Source organism: Neophocaena asiaeorientalis, unplaced genomic scaffold, assembly GCF_003031525.2.
Source record: "Neophocaena asiaeorientalis asiaeorientalis breed wild unplaced genomic scaffold, Neophocaena_asiaeorientalis_V1.1 scaffold476, whole genome shotgun sequence".
In the NCBI taxonomy this organism is placed as follows: domain Eukaryota; kingdom Metazoa; phylum Chordata; class Mammalia; order Artiodactyla; family Phocoenidae; genus Neophocaena; species Neophocaena asiaeorientalis.
This window is the reverse complement of record NW_020172178.1, coordinates 9,078,417-9,102,771: the sequence shown is the minus strand read 5'-3', so window position 1 is coordinate 9,102,771 and position 24,355 is coordinate 9,078,417. Positions and strand designations below refer to the sequence as shown.

The following is a 24,355-nucleotide window of genomic DNA, read 5'->3' as shown; positions in this document are numbered from 1 at the left end:
AAATATCCATATTCTGGAAGCCTCTGTCCTGCTCTCAAGGCCTGCTGTGTTGGATTTCCTGTTCTAGACCCTATGCTCTTCTCTTTTTTAGTACTGTCCCCCGTTGTGGTGAAATATCCCACCAATAGCTCCTGAGGAAGGATAAGTGTATGATTAAAACCTTGCAAGAATGTTCTGATTCTATCTTCACATTTGATTGACATTTTGGCTGGGTAAAGAATTCTAGGTCAGGACTTCCCTGTCGGCACAGTGGTTAAGAATCCACCTGCCAACACAGGGGACATGGGTTCGAGCCCTGGTCCGGGAAGATCCCACATGCCACGGAGCAACCAAGCCCGTGCGCCACAACTACTGGGCCTTTACTCTAGAGCTTGCAAGCCACAACTATTGAGCCCACGTGCCACAACTACTGAAGCCCACGCGCCTAGAGCCTGTGCTCTGCAACAAGAGAAACCACCACAATGAGAAGCCAGCGCACCGCAACGAAGAGTAGCCTCCGCTCACCGCAAGCAGAGAAAGCCTGCACACAGCAACAAAGACCCAAAAGCAGCCAAAAATAAACCAAAAAAAAAAAAGAATTCTAGGTCATAATTGTTTTCTCAGAAATGCGCCCCCCCCCGTTTTAAAGAGATATAATTGACATAGAATACTGTGTAAGTCTAAGGTTGTACAATGTGATGATTTGATACACATATATATTGTGAAATCTTTACCACAGTAAAGTTAGCTAACACATCCCTCACCTCACATAATTACCATTTTGTTGTTGTTTTCATTGTGGTGAGAACATTTAAGGTCCACTCTCACAGCAACTTTCAAGTACACAGTACTTGCTAACTATAGTCACCACGCTGTACAACAGATTCCCTGGAACTTTCCATCTTGTAACTGGAAGTTTGTACCCTTTACCAACATCTCCCCATTCCCTCAACACCCCCATCCCCTGGCAACCACCATCTACTCTCTGTTTTTATAAGTTCAATTTTTTTTAAAGATTCCACATATATATAACTGATATCACAGAGTATTTATCTGATTTAACTTAGCATAATGCCCTCAAGGTCCATCCATGTTGTCACAAAGAGCAGGATTTCCATTTTTACAGCTGAATAATATTCCTATTACGATAGGTTAGAATATATAATAATAATACTCCTCACACTTTCTTTACCCATTCATCTGTCAATGAACGCTAGGTTGTTTCCCTAGCTTGGCTATTAGAGTATACAATGCAACGAACATGGGATTTCAGATATCTCTCTGAGATAGTAACTGCATTTCCTGTGGATATATACCCAGAAGTGAAACTGCTGAATCATATGGTAGCTCTAATTTTAGTTTTTTGAGAAACTTCCATACTGTTTTCCAAAGTAGTTGTACCAATCTACATTCCTACCAACAGTACACAAGGTTTCCCATTTCTCTACACCTTTGTCAGCATTTATCTCTTGTCTTTTTGATAACCATTCTAACAGGTTGAGGTGATATCTCACTGCAGTTTCGATTTGCACTCCCTTGATGGTTAGTGATGTTGAACACCTTTTCATGTACTTGTTGGCTATTTGAATGTCTTCGCTGGAAAAATGTCTATTCAGGTCCTTTGTTGCTTTTTAAATTGGATTATTTGGGGTTTTATTTGCTACTGGTTGTAGGGGTTCCTTTTCTCCAATTTTGTAGGCTGCCTTTTCATTTTGTTGACTGTTGTTTGTTTGTTTTTTTTGCTGTGAAGTTTTTTGTAGTCCCACTTTTTTGGCTTGTGATTTTGGTGTCATATTAAAAAAAAAAGTCATTGCTAAGAACAATGTCAAGGAGCTTTTTCCCACTGTTTTCTTCCACGAGCTTTATGGTTTCATATCTTCCATTTAAATCCTTAATCCATGAGTTAGTTTTTGTGCATGGTATAAGACAGGGGTCCAGTTTCATTCTTTTACACATGAATATCCAGTTCTCTCAGAATTTTTAAGGCCTCGATCCATTTCCTTCCAGCTTACAGTGGTGTGGAATGGTATGATGACATTCTGCTACAATTCTTTGTGACCTATTTTTTCCTTTTCCTTCTCTTTAATTTTGATGTATTTAAATTTTAATATACCACAGATTCAGTCTCTGTGGTACATTAGCATTCAGTCCAGATATATTGTGGGTCTTTTGTCATTTACTGCATTGGGCACTGAGCCTTTCAATCTGGAAATTCAGGTCCTACAGTTCTGGGAAATTACCTTCTGTTAGTCTTTGATAATCTCCCCTCCTATCCCCAGTTCTTTTTACAACACCTCTTTACCAGAAACTAGACCTCCTAGATAGGTACCTCAATTTCACATGGTATCTTTCTTAATTTTCATCTCTATCAACTTCTGTAATACTTTCTGAGAGCTTTCCTTGACTTTATTTTCCAACCCCTTTATTGAATTTCTTTCCAATACCATAAATTACCCTCTCCCCAACAGTCCTTTCTCAATGCACCATGTTCTTTCATGAATATAATGGTCATTATTGCATTCTGTCTCCATCTTTTTTAAATCTTTGAAAACATAATTATAGTGTTGTTGTTTTTTAAAGTAGCTGAGTTTCCTCTTCCAGTGTTCCTTTCTCTTTCTTATTCTTGTTTGTTTTAGTTTCAGGTTATCCTCAAATATCTGGAGATTCTTGGTTGTCCTCCCATATTAAGAGAGGCACCAAAATGCTGGACTAAACGTTATATATATAAAAGCTGGACCATAGGATGACCGGGCAAAGATTAAGTAGATTCACTGAAAGACAATAATGTCTCTATCTATATTTTCATTTAACTCAATTTTCCTGGAGAAGAATCCTCCAATCTCCTTTTCAGGCAACACATGAAGGGCTAGAGAGTTCTGGGAAGCAAGCAAGGAGGGGGAAGACAGAAAGAGTATCTCACCACTCAGTGGGCCCCTGTTTTTAGTATGGTGTCCCCAAGTCTAGATGCTCTTCAATTCCGCCTCTTCAGAAAATAAACTGCCCAATTTCTACTGGGGCAGAGAAGGGCGGGTTGCCTGAAGGTGATATGAGGCCCAGTTACACATTTTAAGCCAATCCTGTTTCCAGTTCTACATGTACCTCCACCCACAAAAGAAGCTAACAGAACTCATCCTTAAACTTTCTGAATTCTGTGGCATGACTCAGCATGATTTTTGCTGGCACCAGCCTACCTATTCCCACCCCGAAGTGCTCCCCTTACGGATTGGTTTCAGTTCACTATGATTTGCTAAGTCTATTACATGAAAATATATATATAATAGTGTACACACACACACACACAACTATTCATCCATCTGCTTTCCATCTGGCAAACTAGGTTTAATTCTTTGTCTGCCAGTCTTCTCTATTTTTGACACTCCTTTTTAATTCCTTTACTACTATTTAGCAAGTGGGAGGAAGGAGCAAAGATAAATGTACTAATGTTTAACTGGAAGTCCTATATGCTAATACTTTAATTCCGAATTTTTGAATGGATGTTATAAGTGAGATTGAACTATAGTTTTCTTCCCTGTTTCTAATACATTTTGATAGCCATGTATGTGAATTACAGAGAAGAATTTGGAAGCTTCCCTTCAAGATCTATTCACTGAAGGTTTCAAAGAAGCCAATCATGAAATTCTGCATATGGCAATCTGAGGTGGCAGCTGGCCTTTTTACCACTATTCAATTTCTTCTGTAGTTACTGATGCATTTAGATTCTTTTGTAGAGTTAATTCTGATAAGTTATGTTTTCCTAGAAAGTTATCCATTTTTTAGGTGTTCTAGTTTATTTGCACAAAAGGTTCTCTCATAATAATTTTAATTCTTCTCTATCTGGTCTTTTCCCTGCCCCTCATTTCATACTCATACTTTGTGTTGTCTCTCCCTATCCCCTGGATTAAGTAACTAGTGGTTTATCTATTTTACTGCCTCCCTTATCATCCCCCTCTCAAAAAAAAAAAAAAAAAAAGCTCTAGATCATTTTGATTGTTTTTCCAATTCACTAATTTCTGCCCTTTATAAGTTCCTTATTCTTCGTTCCTGAGATTTATTTTGTTCCCTTCTCTAACTTATTAGTTGAATATTTAATGTATTGTCATTTTTTGTTTAATAATGTGTTTAAGGTTTCAAATTTACTTGAACACCAAAAGCAGTATTCTACAGGTTCGGATACACAGTGTTACTTTCTAGATGCACTGCAATTCTGGTTTGCATTTTCTCTTTGACCCCATGAATTCAAAGAGTGTTTTCAAGTCCCACATGCTTGTACTTTTTGTTTGTTTCTATTTTTATTGGTTTCTATTTTTATTGGTTGTTCAGAAAATGTAGCCTGGAAAGATCTCTTAGTCAGGCTTATTAATCATATTAACTGTTTATAGCTGTGTAAGTTATGCATTGCCCAACAGTGAGGAAATCATTTACGCTGCAATCATCATAGATTTGACTGGCACAGAGCTGTAATGTATCCTAAGAAAGGGATGTTTTTAAAAAAAAAATGCACAAATGTGTGGGATTTCCCTGGCAGTCCGGTGGTTAAGACTCCGCGCTTCCACTGCAGGGGGCACGGGTTTGGTCCCTGGTCAGGGAACTAAGATCCAGCATGCCACATGGTGTGGCCAAAAATAAAATAAATTAATTAAATTAAAAATGCGCAATTTGTAATATGGGCTAGTGGAGGGGCTCTATATTAAGATCTGTATCTTTTTTTCCTCTACTTAATGTGTCATACATAGCCTGAGAGAGGATAAATCTATTTTGTCACTCTTGTGCTTCTATAAATTTAGCTCAGATTTTTCCTGTCATATATTTTGGGATTCTGTTTATTATCTGCCATTCTACTATTTTAAAAATAAATTTATTTATTTCTGGCCGCGTTGGGTTTTTGTTGCCAGGCGCAGGCTTTCTCTAGTTGCGGCGAGCAGGGTCTACTCTTCATTGCAGTGTGCAGGTTTTTCACTGCAGTGGCTTCTCCAGTTGCGGAGCACGGGCTCTAGGCACACAGGCTTCAGTAGTTGTGGCTCGTGGGCTCTAGAGTGCAGGTTCAGTAGTTGTGGCTCACAGGCTTAGCTGCTCCGCGGCATGTGGGATCTTCCCGGACCAGGGCTCGAACTGGTGTTCCCTGTGTTGGCAGGCAGATTCTTAACCAATGCGCCACAAGGGAAGCCCTGCCATTCTACTACCGAAAATAAAAATTTTAAATGAAAATAAATGTAAAAAAACTGCCTTCAAAATAGCAATTGTGAAGTGAACCAGAATAACCACTTTGGAAGAACACAGTATGTGTGTGTAGAGGTAGGTACGGAAACTCTGTATTGCAGAACAGTGGGGAAAGGAGAGATGAGGCAATAAGTTGTAACACGTATGAAAAAACATAATTGGATTGCTACTTCACAATATGCACAACTTCAAGGTGGATTAAAGATTATAAACCTTTGAGACAACAGAGAAAAATATCTTTATGGCCCCAGGCAGGGAAGAATTTCTTAAAGAACACAGAAAAGGGGCTTCCCTGGTGGCGCAGTGGTTGAGAGTCCGCCTGCCGATGCAGGGAACGCGGGTTCGTGCCCCGGTCTGGGAAGATCCCACATGCCGCGGAGCAGCTGGGCCCATGAGCCATGGCCGCTGAGCCTGTGCGTCCGGAGCCTGTGCTCCGCAACGGGAGAGGCCACAACAGTGAGAGACCCATGTACCGCAAAAAAAAAAAAAAAATAACACAGAAAATGTACAAACCATGTAAGAAAAGAATGACAATTCAGGTGTGTTAAAATTAAGAAATTCTGCTGTTCATCAAAAGACAACATTCAGGGCTTCCCTGGTGGCGCAGTGGTTGAGAGTCCGCCTGCCGATGCAGGGAACGCGGGTTCGTGCCCCGGTCTGGGAAGATCCCACATGCCGCGGAGCAGCTGGGCCCATGAGCCATGGCCGCTGAGCCTGTGCGTCCGGAGCCTGTGCTCCGCAACGGGAGAGGCCACAGCGGTGAGAGGCCGTACCGCAAAAAAAAAAAAAAAAAAAAAAAGACAACATCCAGAGAATGAAAAGCTATACCATCAAACAGAAGAAGATATCTGCCACATGTCAGTATCCAGAATACATAATCTCTAAAATGATATTACTTGAACTGTCTTATATGCTAGTGGGAATATAAATTAACACAACTGCTTTGGATGAATGAGGATGTACATACCCTGTGAACCAATAAGTCTACTACTGGACACATATCCTTAAGAAACATAAACAACTTCACCAGGACACATACGGAACAATCCATAGCAGTGTCTGTGATACAAATAGCTATAAGCAATCCAAATGTCTCTGAATCAGACAGAAAATAGATAAAATAAATCATGAAATATTCATATAATAGGATACTATATAACCATGAAAATAAGCATAGCAGTGAAAGTAAATTACATCTAAATACATCAACATGGAACACAATTTGGGCAAAATAAAGCAAATAGGAGGACACAAATAACATGATTCCATTTATATAATATTTAAAATCTTCACACTATACTGATGAGGGACCCTTATGTGGTAAAATTATAAAAACAATCAAGAAAATAGTAACACAGGGACTTCCCTGGTGGCACAGTGGTTAAGAATCCGCCTGCCAATGCAAGGGACACGGGTTTGATTCCTGGTCAGGGAAGATCCCATATGTCGTGGATCAACTAAGCCTGTGCGCCACAACTATTGAGCCTACACTTTAGAGTGTGCGAGCCACAACTACTGAGCCCACGTGCTGCAACTACCGAAGCCCACATGCTTAAAGCCCGTGCTCCGTAGCAAGAGAAGCCACTGCAATGAGAATCCTGTGCACTACAATGAAGAGTAGCCCTCGCTTGCTGCAACCAGAAAAAGCCCGCATGCAGCAATGAAGACTCAATGCCGCCAAAATAAAGAAATAAATTAATATATAAAAATAAATTAATTTTAAAAAGAAAGAAAATAGTAACACAAAATTTTTATTAGTGGTTACCTTGTAAGGTGGGAAACAAAGGAGGTCACGTTGGGGAAGGTTACAACATGACTGATTTAAAGTATTGTTGCTGATCCATTTCTTGAATCAAATACCCTAAACATATTTATATGGCAAATATGTAACATTCTTCTGTATGTAAAGCATTTCATTCATTCATTCATTCATTCATTTTGGGCTGCATTGGGTCTTCACTGCTGAGCGCAGGCTTTCTCTAGTTGCAGTGAGCGGGGGCTACTCTTCGTTGTGGTGTGTGGGCTTCTCTTGTCGCGGAGCACGGGCTCTAGGTGCATGGGCTTTAGTAGCTGTGGCACGTGGGCTCAGTAGTTGTGGCTCATGGGCTCTGGAGCAAGCACAGGCTCAGTAGTTGTGGCGCACGGGCTTAGTTGCTCCATGGCATGTGGGATCTTCCCGGACCAGGGCTTGAACCCATGTCCCCTGCATTGGCAGCCGGATTCTTAACCACTGCGCCACCAGGGAAACCCAATGTGCATTTTTATGATCAAGTATTTCAAAGACAAAGAAATTTTCCTACCACCTCAAAACCTAAGGTTCTGGTGGTCAAGATTCCTGGAATTAGGGCAATATGAGAAAAATATTAATTTAGTATTAAAATAAATTTGGTACTTATAAAATAATGAACAGATATTATTGGGTATCTACCACATGCAAGGTGAAGGAGCTTCAGTAAGCTCCATTGTATGCTTCCCATATGGAAGGTGCTGGGCCTGATTCCTTCCAAGGGGACATGTTGGGAAAAGGCTATGTGAAGTTAGGGCTTTAAGTTCTAATGTTAGTTCAGTCAGTGTGTCAGTTAGTGTACAGTCATTAAGAATTTGAACTCTGGAGCCCACTATCTGTCCCCACCTGGGGATCTACCACTGACTGACTGAATCTAGGTGGCTTGACCTCTCTGGGCCTCTGGTACTCCCAGGGATAAAGGAACTTGACATGTTGTTGAGATCTTGGAACAGTGCGTGGCACACAATAAGCAATATACGGCTGTGATTCTGGTTGTTGTTGCTAGGATTCTTTCCCAAAGGTCTAGTTTTTGCCCAACTTTCAATTTTCCACAAATGGGTCCATGCTAAGCTCTAAGTTTAACCCATTTAAAATACCTGGTTCTTGGGACTTCCCTGGTGGTCCAGGGGTTAAGAATCCACCTCCCAATGCAGGGGATGTGGGTTTGATCCTTGGTCGGGGAAATAAGATCCCACATGCCACGGGACAACTAAGCCCAAGCGCCACAACTACTGAGCTTGTGCGCTCTGGAGCCCGCACACCACAACTAGTGAGAGGCCCACGTGCTGCAACAAAGAGCCTGCACGCCACAACGGAAGATCCTGCATGCTGTGAGGAAGATCTGTGTGCCGCAACTGAGACCCGATACAGCAAAATAAAATAAAATAAAATAGTTGGTTCTTCAGTGGCTTTTCTAAAATAGCACAATGAACAATTGGTACAATTAAAAATAAATTCTAATATTCTCAATTCACAATCTGTACTCTAAATTTGCTGCCAAAGTGAAAATGTCTGGCAATAAATTAAAAATTTCCCCATAAAGCAGCAGTAACACTGAAGCTATATTTTCTTACACTCCTATTACTATTTTTGAAATGTAACAATATACATATATTTTTATTCTCAATATTTTAAACATGTAAAATGAAGAGGGTCTGACTTAGATTTCATTTACCATATCCTGTTTGTAAAAGTTTACCTAATTCATTACACTGATCTGAATGCAGATGCTGGATTGAAATTAATAGTCAGGACTCTAGGTATTTTTTAATATCCTCTTTGATTCCTTTAGTGATCCACTGGTCTAGTGATCCATATTGTTTAGCCTCCATGTGTTTGTGTTTTTCACAGCTTTTTTTCTTGTGGTTGATTTCTACTCTCACAGTGTTGTGGTCAGAAAAGACAATTGATATGACTTACAGCTTCTTAAGTTTGCCAAGGCTTGTTTTGTGGCCTAGCACGTGATCTATCCTGGAGAATGTTCCATGTATACTTGATGAAAATGTGTATTCTGCTGCTTTCAGATGGAGTGCACTAAAGAATCAATATTGTTAAAATGTCCATACTAACCAAGGCAATCTACAGATTCAATGCAATCTCTATTAAAATACCAATGGCATTTTTCACAGAACTAGAACAAATAATTTTAAAATTTGTATGGAAACACAAAAGACCCCATATAACCAAAACAATCTTGAGAAAGAAGAACAGAGATGGAGGAATCATACTCCCTGACTTCAGACTAAACTACAAAGCTACAGTAGTCAACACAGTATGGTACTGGCACAAAAAGAGACACATAGATAAATGGAACAAGATACAGAGCCCAGAAACAAACCCACACACTTATGGTCAATTAATGTATGACAAGGGGGGCAAGAATATACAATGAAGCAAAGACAGTCCCTTCAGTAAGTGGTGTTGGGAAAACTGGACAGCTACATGTAAAAGAATGAAATTAGAACATTCTCTAACACTATATACAAAAATAAACTCAAAATGGATTAAAGACCTAAATGTAAGACTGGATACTATAAAACTCCTGGAGAAAAATATAGGCAGAACACTCTTTGACATAAATTGTAGCAATATTTTTTTGGATCCATCTCCTAAAGTAAAGGAAATAAAAGCAAAAATAAACAAATGGGACCTAATTAAACTTAAAAGCTTTTGCACAGCAAAGGCAACCACTGACAAAATGAAAAGGCAACCTACTGAATGGGAGAAAATATTTTCAAATGATATGACTGATAAGGAATTAGTATCCAACATATATGAAAGAAGCAGACTCCCAGATACAGAGAAGAAACCAGCGGTTACCAGTGGGGAGAGGGAAGTGGGGAGGGGCAATATAGGGTAGGGGAGTAAGAGATACAAACTATTAGGTAAAAAGCTGCAAGGATATACTGTACAACACAGGGAACATAACCAATATTTTATAATGACTATAAATGGAGTATAATCTTTAAAAATTGTGAATCACCACTATATTGTACACCTGTAACTTATGTAATATTGTACACCAACTATACTTCAATTTAAAAAAATTTACAGAAAAGGATTCTAACAACTACTTTTGTTAATGGCCTGAGCTGTTTAGTCTCCTACAGGTCAATATGGAAAGAGGAAGGTATTAAGAAAGGAAAAGATCAACAGTGCTCATCAATGAAAAAGATCCCAACAATGATTTGTGCTTCACCAGATGGGTAAGGAGAAGGAAAGAAGTCCAGAAATTGGGTCAGGAAGAGTTTGAGAGACGGGGGAGATATTTGGCAGCTGTAGGGGCAGCAGTCTATAAGACTTAAAACACTGGAGGAGGGGGTCATCTTTAAAACAGGTTACCTTTAGAAAGAGAACAGAAATTAAGGGTTTTTTTCAAAACTACACAGATGATCCTACTGCACAACAAGGGTTAAAAAAGACTGCCCTAAGGAGGCTGAAGCAAAAGTACCCCAAATAACTCAGTGGTGGTAACAGTAAGAGTACATTACATTGTAGACCATAAGAAAAGCATGAGCGGGTTCTCTCTGCTTCCAAATATACAGTTCCCTGGCTTGTCCCACAACTGAGATTCCCTGGGGTGCCAAAAAAAGGTCACTGCTATTACAGAGCTCTAACCATTAACAGTGGCTCCAAAATAAACACCAACTTTAAAAAGAAACCAGACTTGAGTGAGTGTAAGTAAAATTTCCCACAAAGACCCTGATAAAAGGAACCTATAGTCAATAATACTTCGATAATCATTCAGCAATCTGCTGTATATACTTTTTTTTTTGGCCACAGTGCACGGCTATGTCGGATCTTAGTTCCCCGACCAGGGATCGAACCCGTGCCCCCTGGAGTGGAAGTGTGGAGTCCTAACCACTGGACCTCCAGGGAATTCCCATATTTTGCACATACTTGAATTTATGCACATACTTAAATTTAAAATCATTCTTTTTTTTTTCCTTAGTAATTTTGATTTTTTTTTTTAACACAGGGATTTCTGTTTCTCTGTTACTAAAAGTCTGGATTTAAGAATGGCGCTTGAATATTACTCAAAAATTGCTTGACGAGTCAGCAGAACCAACTAAAGGGTGGATTCTCCAATGAGGTGCTTTGTCCCTACCTTGTCGGATATTTTAATTGGATGAAAACATCCTTGTCCAATGTATACAGCACCAAACTAGAAGTGATAGCTAATACAAAAGACTCATTTTTCAAAAATACACTAAACAGACTGGAATTATGGTAGGAAACCATTTAAATGGTCTTCAGCAAGAATGAAATAAATTCAGTTAAGAAAAAAATCAATTACAGATGTGGAATAAACTAGCCCTGTGTTGAGGGCAAGTCCTGTAGCTGGCCCAAGAGGCTGAGTATTTACTCTGGAGAAGGGACCAAGAAGACCCAAGGTAGTTGGTTATGTTGGATTGGTAGGGGTTATTTTTGTGGATTGGTAGATTTAACCTCCAAAGCTCCAAATGAAAGAACAGAGAACAGTATTGTACATGTTTCTAGAAGACAGATGCTAGTGTAAACTATGAAAGAAAAAAACCTGTTTAGGGACTTCCCTGGTGGCGCAGTTGTTAAGAACCCGCCTGCCAATGCAGGGGACACAGGTTCGATCCCTGGTCCGGGAGGATCCCACATGCTGCGGCAACTAAGCCCGTGCGCCACAACTACTGAGCCTGCGCTCTAGAGCCGTGCTCCGCAACAAGAGAAGCCATTGCAGTGAGAAGCCCGTGCACCACAATGAAGAATAGTCCCTGCTCACCACAACTAGAGAAAGCCTGCGTGCGGCAATGAAGACCCAACACAACCATAAATAAATTAAGAAAAAAAAAAACCTGTATAATAACTAGAGTCGTCCAACACTGGAACAAGATGGCATAGGAAGGAGTGTGCCTCCATCCCTATACATGTTTAAAGCTAGCAAACCAGCTATCATAAACACATATTTAAAAAAATCAATTATTTCACTACATTCACACATTTGTTTTTAACTAATGGTTCCAGTTTAAGAAAAAGAGATTACTGTTTAAATTGACTATGTCACAGTATGGTGACAATTAAAGTTTCTGCCACCGAGAAGACTGAATATTTCTAAGATAACAAAATCTTAGTCAGAAGAACCCAGAGGAAAGTTAGGGAATTACTGAAAAGTTTATTACACAGAGATGATTGTTCCTTAAAGAGCCGGGGCATTCAAGGCTCCCAGTTCGGCCTGATGTAACCGCCAGCTCAGGGCCTTGCACTGCCCTGCATACTCGCAGGCCTCGGCAGCCCACCGCTGCTGCAGTTGCTGCTCCTCAAGCTGTGTGTGCAATCCTCCCACGAACACTTAGTGAGGACCTCCATGTCAACGCTGCAAGAAGGACCGCAAAGGTCTTTCCATTCTTTATCACTTGGTAAAAAACATGTAGACCTTAAAGGCCTAAGTAAACTTTTACTGCAAACCAAATGGGTTCACCCAGAGTCTGTTGTACTTATCTGACTCTTCTTATCACAACGCTTGGCTCAGGAGAACAAGAATGTTTCTTAAACGAATTACTAAGAGGGCACCCCTACTTTTCACTTGAAATCTACACATTCCTCGCATACTATCTCCTCACCCTGTGTTTTTGTTTTTTTAATTTATTTATTTATTTTTGGCTGCATTGGGTCTTCGTTGTTGCACATGCGGGCTTTCTCTAGTTGCAGTGAGCGGGGGCTACTCTTCATTGCGGTGCATGCGCTTCTCACGGCAGTGGCTTCTCTTGTTGCAGAGCATGGGCTCTAGGCATGCAGGCTTCAGTAGTTGTGGCACGCAGGCTCAGTAGTTGTGGCTCACGGGCTCTAGAGCGCAGGCTCAGTAGTTGTGGCGCACAGGCTTAGTTGCTCCACAGCATGTGGGATCTTCCCAGACCAGGGCTTGAACCCATGGTCCCCTGCATTGACAGGCGGATTCTTAACCACTATGCCACCAGGGAAGTCCCCACCCTGTGTTTTAAAATGTAGGTTCTATTATTATTCAGGTATGGTGAGCCAAGAGATCAGGAGAAGAGTGCCATTAAAATGATGGTCTGTTACTTATAGTTCCCAAAAGAAGGGGGCACACAGTGCCATGCAGGGCCATGTGAGGAAGCACCAGGATGGGTTAGAAGGCCGATGGAGCAAGGGGAAAGCATGGGGAAGAGTTTTTATTCTGGTTTCCACAGGAAAGGTAAGTCCAGGCAGGGTAAGCAGGCTGAGGACTGGTTCATTGGGGTAATTTCAGCAGGTTCTTGAGTATAAGTACGGTCTCTAGGCGTCCGATACCAGCTATGCAATGATTAGGGCAGAGAAATACTGCCTCTTGGAGTTTAAGAGCCAGATGGGGAGGTGGTTCAGGGTATGGGCTCTGCTCTGGTGAGTCTGCATCTGAACAGTGTACTCACAGGGGAGCTGCTTACTTTCCAGGACTAGCTAGCTCTGGGGCGTAGTCTATCTCAGGTCAGCAAGGCCCCAGATGCCAGAGCATCAAGAATACAAAAAATAAGAAAATACAGTCAATACATCTTGCTTTATTTTTCTTCATGGCACTGACATGACATTATATATCTGTTTATTGCTGCTCTCCCACTATGATATCAATTCCATGAAAGTAGGAACTTCATTCATTTGGTTCAATGTTGTACCCTCAGTGCTCTGAACAGTGCCTGGCACACAGCAGGTATTTACTAGTAAGTGTTTGTTAAGTGAAGGAGTGAATCAACAAATTTGCATAAAAATATGACTTATGCAAAGTTTGGAAGGGGAGGTGGGGTACAAGGCCTACTTCTCTTTCGTACTTGAAATATTGGGTTCGCCAAAAGGTTTGTTTGGTTTTTTCTGTAAGATGGCTCTAGTAGCACTTAATTGTCTTTAACTTCATTTGAAACAATTTTGTTAGATTGTGTGTGACAGCTGTCATATCAGAGTGCATTAAAAAAAAGGCTTAACAAAATTGGTGAATTTTTGTGTAGCCATTTTAATATTGAAGATGGAAGAAAAAAACATTTTCGGCATATTATGCTTTATTATTTCAAGAAAGGTAAAAACGCAATTGAAATGCAAAAACAGATTTGCTCAGTGTATGGAGAAGGTGCTGTGACTGAACATGTCAAAAGTGGTTTGTGGGGGCTTCCCTGGTGGCGCAGTGGTGGAGAGTCCGCCTGCCGATGCAGTGGACACATAAGTGGTTTGTGAAGTTTCATGCCGGAGATTTCTCGCTGGACAATGCTCCACGGTTGGATAGACCAGCTGAAGTTGATAGTGATCAAATTGAGACACTGAGAACAATCAACGTTATACCACGTGGGAGATGGCTGACATACTCAAAATATCCAAATCAAGCTATGAAAATCATTTGCACCAGCTTGGTTATGTTCATCACTTTGATGTATGGGTTCCACGTAAGTAAAGCGAAAAAGACGTTCTTGACCATATTTCCTCATGCGATTCTCTACTGAAACATAATGAAAACGTTCCGTTTTTAAAACAAATCGTGACAGGCGATGAAAAGTGGATACTGTACAATAATGTGGAACAGAAGAGAGCGTGGGGCAAGCGAAATGAACCACCACCAACCACACCAAAGGCCGGTCTTCATCCTAAAAAGGTGATGTTCTGTATATGGTGGGATTGGAAGGGAGTCCTCTATTATGAGCTCCTTCTGGAAAACCAAATGATTAATTCCAACGAGTACTGCTCCCAATTAGACTAACTGAAGGCAGCACTTGACAAAAAGCGTTCAGAATTAGTCAACCGAGAACACATAATCTTCCATCAGGATACTGCAAGACCGCATGTTTCTTTGATGACCAGGCAAAAACTGTTACAGCTTGGCTGGGAAGTTCTGATTCATCCGCCGTATTCACCAGACATTGCAACTTCAGATTTCCATTTATTTCGGTCTTTACAAAATTCTCTTAATGGAAAAAATATCAATTCCCTGGGAGACTGTAAAAGGCACCTGGAACAGTTCTTTGCTCAAAAACAGAAAAAGTTTTGGGAAGATGGAACTATGAAGTTGCCTGAAAAATGGCAGAAGGTAGTGGAACAAAATGGTGAATACATTATTCAATAAAGTTCTTCATGAAAATGAAAAATGTGTCTTTTATTTTTACTTTAAAACTGAAGGCACTTTTTGGCCAACCCAATATTTCCTCAACCTTGAAACTATTTACTAACTTCTTCATAGCTACTACAAAGAAAGCCTCAGGTTAGTTCCCATCTCAGTTAGGGAAATTTAATTACAGGAGGGGGCCATAATGAAGTGTAAATAGTCCATGCTTTGGAGTCAGACTAAGATTTACATCTTTGTTCCATCACTTACGAACTGGAGAGTCTGACTATACCAACTTCTCAGACTCTGTCTCCTCAATGGAAAATCAAGATGGTAGTAATACTCACCTAACAGAGTATGAAGGTGAAAAGATATCTATCAGACTAGCTACTGTGAGAACACCTATATGTGTAAGAACATGGGAAGCACATGCTCTAGTATCTAATGACAATGAATTCCTATCCAACTAATATACCTGGGACATTGCTTACAGCAAATGCTCTATTGTCTAAACTGTGGTAAACGTTTTCATTCAGAGTTCATTAATGCTCGACTCAATGATGACTACACCTATCATAAAATGACTGCCCGAGCATCTATCACTTATTAGTTAGGGGACCTTGGGCAGATTACTTTATCTCCCTGGCCTCTCTTTCCTAATAACAGAACTTACTTCATGAAGTTGTCCCACAATGTGATATTTGGAGATGGGGCATTTGGGAATTAAGTTGGTTTAGATGAGGTCATGAGGGTGGGTCCTTATGATGGGATTAAGTACCCTTATAAGTAGAGACATCAAACAGCATGCTCATGTACCCTCCCCCTACTTTGCTATGAAGACACAGTGAGACGGCAGCCCTCTGTAAGCCAAAAAGAGAGCTCGCACCAGAACCCGACCATGCTGGCAACCCTGATTTTGGACTTCCCAGCCTCTACAACTGTGTGAAATAAATGTCTGTTGTTTAAGACACCCAGTCTACAGAATTTTGTTATAGTGGCTCGAGCAAACTAATACAGTACTCCATATATACTAAATGCGCAAATATTAGCCGTGATCAGAAGTAGTCTACTGCAAATAAGTCCTATGAGACCTAAAGCCAGAACCTACCATTCAATTCTTAAGCTTTACTTATTTCCTGAGAGGGTAAAATTTAAAAAGCAAACAAAAAATATCTCCTGGGAAAAGAATCTTAAAAAAAAAAAGGAGTGGATATATGTATATGTATAACTGATTCACTCTGCTGTACACCTGAAACTAACACAACATTGTAAATCAACTATACGCCAATAAAAGTTAAAAAAAAAAATCTCCCACTCTCCCTCAAAACCAATATTCAGCAGGACACACAGTAACAGCAAACACTCGGTCTTACCATGTGCTAGGAACTACACTCAGCTCTTCTAAGGGCTTTTATTTTACTATTATTTTTTAACATCTTTATTGGAGTGTAATTGCTTTACAATGGTGTGTTAGTTTCTGCTTTATAACAAAGGGAATCAGCTATACATAAACATATATCCCCATATCTTCTCCCTCCCACCCTCCCTATCCCACCCTTCTAGGTGGTCACAAAGCACCAAGCTGATCTCCCTGTGCTAAGGGCTTTTAAATGTTAACTTATTTAATTCTCACCACAGCCCTAGAGGTACTGTTATTATTTCCATTTTACAAACAGGGAAACTAAGATCCAGGAAGGTGACTTGTCACACAGCTAGGCTGGGTTGAAGCTGAGATTTGAATCCATGTAGGCTGGCTTAACTGTGTTCCTATCCATTACTCCATAATCCCTCTTTACATTAACACACTACTCCAAGATGAGAAAAGAAAATAACTTTAGATGGGTTACACTTAGTGTACTTGCATGTCTTTTTTTTTTCTTTTATAAATTTATTTATTTTTGGCTGCGTTGGGTCTTCGTTGCTTCACATGGGCTTCTCACTGCGGTGGCTTCTCCTGTTGCAGAGCACAGGCTCTAGGCACGCGGGCTTCAGTAGTTGTGGCTCGCTGGCTTCAGTAGTTGTGACTCGCGGGCTCTAGAGTGCAGGCTCAGTAGTTGTGCCACACGGGCTTAGTTGCTCCGCGGCACGTGGGATCTTCCCGGACCACGGATCGAACCCATGTCCCCTGCACTGGCAGGCAGGTTCTTAACCACTGGGCAACCAGGGAAGCCCCTACTTGCATGTCTTAATAAATTCATAACTTACTTCTTAATGACAAACTTGAATTTAATAAAACAAGACTATCTGTAACCAAATCAAAGCTAAAAATGGGGCTTCCCTGGTGGCGTCCCCCAAAAAAAAAAAAAAAAAAAAAAAAAGCTGAAAGTGACTTTGTAAAACCAGGAGGAAGACTAACATTTTTTTTCACTCCTGTTGTTTTCAAAATCATTAAAGGTACACAACATTACAGAGTTCTTTAACGGCTGACCTGAAAGACATTTATGGACAGAAAATGTCTCAGGGATAGTACTCAGAAATTGAGATGTACAAAAACAATGGAGAAAAATATATCTTACTAGAATCTAACATTTATTCACTCAGTGGCTGGAAAAATTAAAAGGAAAAGTGAAGAACCTGTCAGTGAAAATAACATCAGCTTACTAATATGCAATCAACTCAGGTTTGCTTAAATGCGTTTATCAGATGTACATGATTCAACGTGTAAGCCAGAATACTGTGAACATTTTGAAATGACACTATTTTAAACGCCTGTGTTCAAACACTGCCTGAATGAGCCAGTCCACATTTTTTGGTAGTGGCAGTACAAAAGGATCGCATATTGTTGATAGCAGAATGTTGTTAGCTCCTAAGGCCACACACCAAGCTCCAGAGTTTAAAATCACAATGTACAGAGATCTGAGTGAGCAGGTGTGATACAACTGTGAGTGGTGCTGAGGAAGAAAACAAGCTGCAAGCACCACTATTACAAGGGCAAAAGATGCCAGGTATACACCACTCTGCTGCCACCTTTCCATGGAAAAGGAACTCAGCGAAAAAGAATGTGAAGGAAGTATTTATAGAATGCTTCTAATTTATAAGAACACAAACACATGATTTATGATTTAAAACAATGTCCTACAAACTGAAAACATTACACTTATCAAATTATTTAACTTGGACGGATCTGCCTTTAGTATAAATTTTTTGTGGATGGTTCATACTTGAGCTATACCAAACAAATCTTAAAGTCTTATTATTTATATGCCAAAATTAATGCTGATAAAAATCTGCATCACACCATCAAGCTAAACAGACAGCCTACCAGGTACTAAACTGATAATGATGTGACAAACAGTAATTTGGAATAATAACAAAAAAGAACAGTGGTAATTAAAAACTATGACCAAAAATAATGAAAAAAAGCAAGCAAGAAAAATCACAACCAACTCAAGACAATACTATGATAAAATTCTTCCTAGAAAACTGCTAGAATTCCAGTTATCTGCAAGTACACATGAATAGGAGAAGATCTGTAACATCAGAATACGGAATTAGAATCCTTAGCAAACTTCTCTACATGCTAATTTTAGTTCTGAATACCAAGTTTTAGTAACCCCTAACTTATTAATTACTACCAAGTCCTTAGATACATGAAGAAATGACTTTAAGGAAATGGATACAATTTCATGTTCAGAATAAAGGACTGGAAATTTTGGATCCTTCCAAGGCCACCCTGAGAACCCTTAAGGCCCACTATGCCCTGCAGAGCCACTTGTTTAAATAACATTTTCAGTGCAAGATAAAATCTGTCTCCCTCTCCACCTTAATCCCACACACACACGGACAGAGTCTCAAAATTATGATGATATAAATACAAAATAACCATCAGAACTAGAACTACATTAGAAATGTAGATAGGGCATGACTACCCTTAAAATGTCTTACGCACTGCTTTGCAGTTTACAAAACTCTTTGATATGTATTATTTCATTAATATAATCCATCATGAGAAGATTAAATCTCCATTTAATTAGTTATTTTTATTATTATTTTCAACTGAAGTATAGTTGACATACAATATTATGTTAGTTTCAGGTGTACAACACAGTGATGTGACAATCAAATACATTATGAAATCATCACCATGATAAGTCCAATAACCATCTGTCACCATACAAAATTATTACAGCATTATTGACTACATTCCTTATGCTGTATATTATATCCCCATGACTTGTTTACTTTATAACTAAAAGTTTACATCTGTTAATCCCCTTTACCTATTTCACTCAGCTCCCCTCTGGCAACCAACAGTTTCGCTCTCTGTAAGCCTGTTTCTGTTTTATTTTGTTTGTCTATTTGTTTTATTTTTTAGATTCCACATATAAATGAGATCATATGGTACCTGTCTTTCTGTCTGACTTATTTCACTTAGTGAAATTATCTTCATTTTTAAAGATGAGAAGCCCAACGTCCAGAAAGTTAAGTGACTTGCTCAAGGTCAAGTTACACATTCAGCTAAGTGGCAGAGGACTGCCTGTTCTTTTTTTTTTTTTTGCGGTACGCGGGCCTCTCACTGTTGTGGCCTCTCCCATTGCGGAGCACAGGCTCCGGACGCGCAGGCCCAGCGGCCATGGCCCACGGGCGCAGCCGCTCTGTGACATGTGGGATCCTCCCGGACCGGGGCACGAACCCGCGTCCCCTGCATCGGCAGGCGGACTCCCAACCACTGCGCCACCAGGGAAGCCCGACTTCCTGTTCTTATTTCGAGGTCTCTGTATCCCCCAGCTACCATAGGCCAAGTCTAGAAATCAAATGAAGTACGTAAAAAGGCTCTGCAAAACCAAAAGGACTAGAAGGATCTTATTATGAAGATCATTAATCATTCACTGATGCACCAGTGAAATACCTATGACCAGGCCCTACCTGGGCAATTAAATCTCCCTACGGGCCAGTCAACAGGATTTTGAAAAGCGGCCCAGGTGATTTTAACATGTACCAGGTTGAGAACTCCTGATCTACATTAGATAATACAAATGGCAATAGCTCATTAACAAACATGTTTTCAACTATCAATTTAGTTTTACTTTCATATTTTCCTTTTATATCAATTAATCATCACTCCTTGCTTAGACATATTGTGGTAGTTTAAGAAAGCCAAAGTGCTGACTTTAGAGATCTCAGTATTAGCTGTAAGAAAGATGTGTAAAAAAAAAAAAAAAAAAAAAGATGTGTAACTCTGCTTAAGACTAATTACATGAAACTATGTTGTTCTGTCTTTTTTATAACTCTATTCTAGTCAATATTTAGAATATTCAAAGTACAGCCTTCAGTTTGTGTTATTAAGAACATTTAAAAATCATTATCTTCAACTGAAGGAAAAAAATACAACAATACTACATTTAAACCATATTAAATTTAAGTTGCATTCATTTGAGGAAGAGGAAGCTTTACTGTGTACTAAATACAATAAATAAAAATAATAGTAGAGGTAATTAATGGACAAATTAGATGATAATTAGCACTGGAAATCATTAAAAAAAAGCTGGATACTGGACCAATCTTACCTTTTGTAGACTTGTTGGATTCAACTGAGTTTTGTCAATTATTTTTATTGCGACCTAGAAAAAAATTAATATTTATGGATTTTAAGAATTTGGTCATTATAGACTAATTAGTAATAGTTTTGTAAATGCCCAGACATGTAGCATTGTTAAATAGCAAGCAAGTAAGCAAACCTCAGAAACCTAAAACTCAACCAGTTACAATTATATTTTACACTATAAATATTTTATAATTGACAAGAGGGGCTTCATGCAAATAAGGGTATTTTATAACATTTTACATTTAAGTTACCTATAGACACAGGGAAAAAAAGTCTCCCAGAAACCACCTCCTAACCCCTCCCAAAAGGGGAGAGAGATTATACAATGAAAACAATTCTAAAAATATGGCAATGTAGCAAATCTATTCATTATTTTCTGACACTTTAATTTTATCTGACTCTGGGATACAAGGGCAGGAACTATAGCTTTTATAGGTTTATACAGCCCAAAATGCTTTCTAGAGTGTCCGGCACAAAGTGGGAGCTGGTTAATTGAGTAAATATACGAACAAATAAGTTGGTGTTGAATCTGAAAACTTTAAAAACATCTTATTTCAATAAAAAAAGCTCTTTAGAGAAGAGGAAGAGGCACTAGCTCTTCGAGAAGGAAAAGGCACTCTCAGAGAAGGAAAAGGCCCTAGCTTCAGATCAATCAACAAGCTAACCAAATGAGTAGGTACAGAGGCAACAAATGGGTCCCCTAGTAGTCTTTGTTCAAAAAGGGGTGAGGCAGTCTAAAAATAAGCCACTAAGATGTAGGAAGAAAGAGCTACAGCTTCTAATTATATGCACTTATCTTAAAAAAAATAAAAAAAATTAAGTTGTACTAACCCTGCACCGACATCCTCACCTAGTCAGTCTGTCTTTTCTTGCTTAAAAATGAACTACGTGCACTGTGGTAACCTAAATGGGAGGGGAGTCCAAAAGGAAGGGGATATCTCTATGTGTATGGCTGATTCATTTTGTTGTGCAGTGGAGGCTAACACAACATTGTAAAGCAACCATACTCCAATAAAAATTAATTAAAAGAAAAAAAGTGAACTACGGCTAACCAGAACTAGGAACTATGGATACCGAGAAGGGGGGATGGGGTGATGACAGGGGACGGAAGGAAACGTACGTGAAGACAGAGGCTTTGCCATGAATTAGGGAACATAATTAACCCAGCTTTGCACCTGAGGTCCAGAACAACAAATGATCTCACCCCATGTCAATGAGGCTGTGTTCCTACTATGTGTCCCTCAGAACACAGATCCAATAAGAAGCACCACTGAAGAAAGGGACTATAGTCAAAGTCTGGGGAAAGTGTTCAAAGATTCTTTGTCAACGGTTCTAGAACTTTTTGGTCCCCTTTATATTCTTAAAGATTATGCTGGACTTCCCTGGTGGCGCAGTGGTTAAGAATCCACCTGCCAATGCAGGGGACGTGGGTTCGACACTGGTCTGGGAAGATCCCACATGACACAGAGCAACTAAGCCCGTGAGCCACAACTACTGGGCCTGTGCTCTAGAGCCCACAAGCCACAACTACTGAGCCCACGTGTCACAACTACTGAAGCCCGTGTGCCTAGAGCCCGTGCTCCGTAACAAGAGAAGCCACCGCAGTGAGAAGCCCCCGCTCGCCACAACTAGAGAAAGCCCGTGCGCAGCAATGAAGACCCAATGTAGCCAAAAATAAATAAATAAAATAATTAAAAAAAAAATTTTTTTAAGAAAAATAAATTAAAAATAAGTGCTGGGGCTTCCCTGGTGGTGCAGTGGCTGAGAGTCCACCTGCCGATGCAGGGGACACGGGTTCGTGCCCCGGTCCGGGAAGATCCCACATGCCGTGGAGCAACTAAGTCGGTGAGCCACAACTACTGAGCCTGCGCTCTAGAGCCTGTGAGCCACAACTACTGAAGCCCACGCGCCTAGAGCCCGTGCTCCGCGACAAAAGAAGCCACTGCAGTGAGAAGCCTGCGCACTGCAACAAACAGTAGTCACTGCTCGCCACAACTAGAGAAAGCCCACACACAGCAACAAAGACCCAACGCAGCCAAAAATAATAAATAAAATTTAAAAATTAAAAAAAAGACGGTGCTGGGGAAATGATATCCACATGCAAAAGAATGAAGTTATCAGACTCTTAACCTAACATCAAATACAAAAATTAGCTCAGTGTGGATCAAAGACCTAAATCTACGACCTATAAAACTATCAAATTCTTAGAAGAAAACATAGGGCAAAGCTTCATGACATTTCAAATTTTATGCATGAAAAGACGTTATCAACAGAGTAAAAAGGCAACCCACAGAATGGGAAATAATATTTGCAAATTACATATGTGATAAGGGATTAATATCCAGAATATACAGAGAACTCTGAAAACTCGACAAAAACCTGATTTAAAAATGGGCAAAGGGGCTTCCCTGGTGGCACAGTGGTTGAGAGTCTGCCTGCCGATGCAGGGGACACGGGTCTGTGCCCCGGTCTGGGAAGATCCCACATGCTGTGGAGCAGCTGGGCCTGTGAGCCATGGCTGCTGAGCCTGCGCATCTGGAGCCTGTGCTCCTCAACGGGAGAGGCCACAACAGTGAGAAGCCTGCGTACAGCCAAAAAAAAAAAAGGCAAAGGACTTGAGATGTTTCTCCAAAGAAGATATACAAATGGTCAATGAGCACATAAAAAAGACGCTCAACATCCGTCATCATTAGAAAAATGCAAATCAAAACTAGGAAACACCACTCCACACCCATCAGGATGGCTTACTGCCAAAAACCCCCAGAAAATAATAAGCCTTTGTGAGGATGTGGAGAAACTGGAACCCTTGTGCACTGTTGGTAGGATTGTATAAAATGGTACAGCCACTGTTTAAAAAAAAAAAAAAAAAAGTAGAGTTCCTCAAAAAATTAAAAATAGAATTACCAGATGATCCAGCAGTTCCACTTCCGGTATGTACCCAGAACTGAAAGCAAGGATGGACGGACGGATAGATTGATTGACTGACTGATTTTTGGCTGTGTTGGGTCTTCGTTGCTGCGCCGCAGGCCTTCTCTAGTTGTGGTGACTGGGGGCTACTCTTCGTTGCGGTGCGTGGGCTTCTTTCTCACAGCGGTGGCTTCTCTTGTGGTGGAGCACAGGCTCTAGGCGTGCAGGCTTCAGTAGTTGTGGCATGCGGGCTCAGTAGTTGTGGCTCGCAGGCTCTAGAGCACAGGCTCAGTAGTTGTGGCCCATGGGCTTAGTTGCTCCGCGGCATGTGGGATCTTCCCCTACCAGGGCTCAAACCCGTGTCCCCCCCTGCACTGGCAGGTGGATTCTTAACCACTGCGCCACCAGGTAAGCCCGAAAGCAAGGATTTAAAAAGCTATTTGTGCACCCATGTTCATAGCAGCATTATGCATAGTAGCTAAGATGTGGAAGCAACTCAAGAGATCATCAAGGGGGACTTCCCTGGAGGTCCAGTGGCTAGGACTCCACACTTCCACTGCAGGGAGCACAGGTTCAATTTCTGGTCAGGGAACTAATATCCCACAAGCCACGTAGCATGGCCAAATAAAAAAGTTCATCAAGGGATTAATGGAAAAGCTTAACGAGGCACATCCATAAGATGGAATATTATTCAGTCTTACAAAGGAAGGAAATTCTGGCACCTGCTACAACATGGATGAACCTTGAGGACACTATGCTAAGTGAAATAAAACAGTCACAAAAATACAAATACTGCATGCTTCCACTCTTATGAAGTCCCTAGAGTATTCAAAAGCATAGCGACAGAAAGGAGAATGGTGGTTGCCAGGGGCTG

The 24,355-nt window shown here is 40.4% G+C and overlaps 1 protein-coding gene across 8 annotated transcripts in view; it reads right to left on the bottom strand.

The window, feature by feature from the left end:
- Window positions 1-24,355, bottom strand: part of MARK3 (microtubule affinity regulating kinase 3) — an 87,063-nt gene that overhangs the window by 47,929 nt on the left and 14,779 nt on the right. For all 8 annotated transcript variants that reach the window (XM_024757820.1, XM_024757806.1, XM_024757837.1 and 5 more), the window contains exon 2: window positions 20,537-20,590. The gene's annotated coding sequence lies outside the window, so the exon portion shown is untranslated. The remainder of the gene's footprint in view (window positions 1-20,536; window positions 20,591-24,355) is intronic.